The sequence below is a fragment of the Aedes aegypti genome, chromosome 3 (genome assembly GCF_002204515.2).
Source record: "Aedes aegypti strain LVP_AGWG chromosome 3, AaegL5.0 Primary Assembly, whole genome shotgun sequence".
Taxonomy (NCBI): Eukaryota; Metazoa; Arthropoda; class Insecta; order Diptera; family Culicidae; genus Aedes; species Aedes aegypti.
In genome coordinates this window covers 251,302,553-251,305,272 of record NC_035109.1, presented here as the reverse complement: position 1 = coordinate 251,305,272, position 2,720 = coordinate 251,302,553, and the positions used below count along the sequence as shown (strand labels likewise).

The 2,720-nt window shown below is 37.6% G+C and overlaps 1 long non-coding RNA gene across 1 annotated transcript; it reads left to right on the top strand.

Annotated features, from left to right (window-relative positions):
* The first annotated feature begins 1,701 nt into the window (after positions 1–1,701).
* On the top strand, positions 1,702–2,388 carry LOC110679438. The gene is made up of 2 exons (XR_002502487.1): positions 1,702–2,054; positions 2,117–2,388. It is a non-coding gene; the product is annotated as an uncharacterized LOC110679438 (long non-coding RNA).
* The last annotated feature ends 332 nt before the right edge of the window (positions 2,389–2,720 follow it).

The following is a 2,720-nucleotide window of genomic DNA, read 5'->3' as shown; positions in this document are numbered from 1 at the left end:
TTTTGGTGGATGAGTTCAGGGAGCTCACCAAAGGCCACGTGAGTTTGCTGACTGGTTCTCCTGGCGTTGTTGTCCCGGGACGTAGCCTTCAGGGGATCTGAGGCGGTGGTTGAAGGGTGGCTCAATTAGAGGACACCGAGGGTAGGAGTAATCATCATCACCGTTAACGCACCACCAAGTACACGGAAGAAAGATACACAGACACAACCAGGGCTAGTAATAGACGGATTCCGGCTCATAGGAAGCTGAGTTACATTCCGTCGCACCGTAGTCTTCGAAGGCTTGGTTAGGGGGGATGTTGCCAAATGCATTACATTTGATTGAACTTTTAGTGGTTTTTCCTGACCGGCTCTGCAACCATTTTGAAATTTAAAAGTGAGGTATTTTATGAGTTTAATGTATAATTATTATCTACTGCTGAATATGCTCAAATAGTTTTTTTTAAATGTTTAATAACTAACACAAATTTTGCTTTTTAAAGTTGAAATATTTTTTTCGTTATGATACTATGCGATTTTGAAAATATAAATTTAAGGAAGTAAGCAGAATTATCGGTTTTCGTCAAATTCATAATCATGAAATGATATCACGGATCCAGGGGCATGAAAATTGTTTTTTTTGTATGCCTGAAGTGAATAAATATTAAATAAATCTATATTTGGTCAAAATCGGTGATGGTCGATAACACATTTGTACTATTTTTGTGTTTTTTTTTTTGTGAATAATACAGCTATTTTAGGAAACCTTTGACAAGCGCACTTGGAACCACAATCCCCACTGTCCCAGGCGATGCTTCGTTCTCGGATGCTGTTGACGGTTGACTCGTGCTGGAAACACGGAACTGTGGCTGTAGGGAGAGAAACGAAGGAAAATTATAATTTCATTCACCTGTTGCCCTTTGGTGGTAGGTTTTTCAGGAGGGAGCAACTTTATCAAAATGGGGTAAAATGAGAAAGCACAAAGGGGACGTAACGATTCCGACATGGTTTGCTTTGATTGATCAACTCAATATGGCGAAACCTTCTTTAAGACGTAGGATAGGAGTAACAAGGATGATAAACAGTTCAAAGAAATGGTCTGCTCTTTTCAACATTGTGTTTACTTTTGGGGTTACTTAATTGCAGTAAATATGTTATTCATTCTTGACAATACTATCACTCCATACTTGAAATTTATAAAACAATTCATAATCCCCATTTATGATTAAAAGATTCTCTCCTTAGAGGCCTTCCTTAGCCGACTGCAAAGCAAAGCCATGCTGAAGGTGTCTGGGTGCGATTCCCGGTCGGTCCAGGATCTTTTCGTTATGGAAATTTCCTTGATTTTCCTGGGCATAGAGTATCATCATACTTGCCACACGATAAACGAATGCGAAAATGGCAACTTTGGCAAAAGAAGCTCTCAGTTAAAAATTGTTGAAGTGCTCATTGAAGTTGAGAAGCAGGTTCTGTCCCGGTGAGGACGTAATTACAGGAAGAATATTCTTTCATCTCTCATACTACGTGCAAATCTCCCTAACTCTGGCCCTAATTCAATATGTGGTACATCGATATCGAGTTAGATAGCCACAGTAAAAGTATTGATAGCTACCTCGATGTTCCCTTGGTTTTGGAAATAAACAGAAGGAGCCTTTTCATTCTTGTTAGGTCTATCTGAAAAGTTCAGCGAGAAAAAATCAATCAATAAAATATTCTCTACACGGAGAAAAATGGAAATACTAATTAGGGTACTTATTATCACATCTACCGCATTTAAGCTTTTTAATCTTTGTTCATCATATACAATATGCATCACCAAATTTATTTTTATACTTGACTATGCATTTACGGAAATTATTAATGGCCGTGCATTTGTGTTGATCGGTGCTAAACTTGGGACTTCATTATTTTTGTTTGTTTTAGTTTTGATGCTGCAACTCTATCGACGAGGAGCAAAAATTTAGAATTTTCATAATTGTAGCTTTAAAATGAACGTGTCGTTGAAAAGATTAAAGTGGCAAGCAGCAGGCTATTGTGCACAAACTTGCGTCGGAAAGTACTCCCCGCGAAAACACGGTATGTTCCGAAGTAATATACAATCAGCGTCGCACCAATCAACTCCATTGCAACTTTTTCAGACTTCCCTTTCGTTTCCCGATTATCTGGCATTTCATTCGTGTGCAAGAGAACATAATTATCAACGAAGGATCCTCGAAAGCTCAGCTATCACCGGAAACAACCAAGAGGACTCCAGGAGGATAACAACTTCACCTAGTTGGGACAGCAGCAGGTGCAGCAGTTTGTGCACTATCCAAGCGTTTTCATAGTTGCTTTCAATTAGTGATAAAATGTAACCCTAAAGAAATTGCATGATGAAATAAATTAATATTTATCATTTTGTTTCATTCAATTGACTTTTTGTTTGTTTTCCGTAATACTTTGAATGTAAACAAAAGCGAACTACAATATTAAACATTCAAGACTAATATCATGCTAATATGCATTAAGATTGATAAACGCAGTTTATACTTAGGATGATTAATCCAAAGATATGCACCGCATAGTGTAAATAGACCGAATATGGTTTTAGAATGACTTATAAGCTTTTCAGTATTTAATTATTTAAGCGTGTACAGAGCTCTTTAAGTCTGTGAACCGTTTCACCAATTCGTTTAACTTTTAGTTAAAATTTGACAGCTCGATAGTTATTTCCCCTCCGGTTAGAAATAACCCTGATCTGGA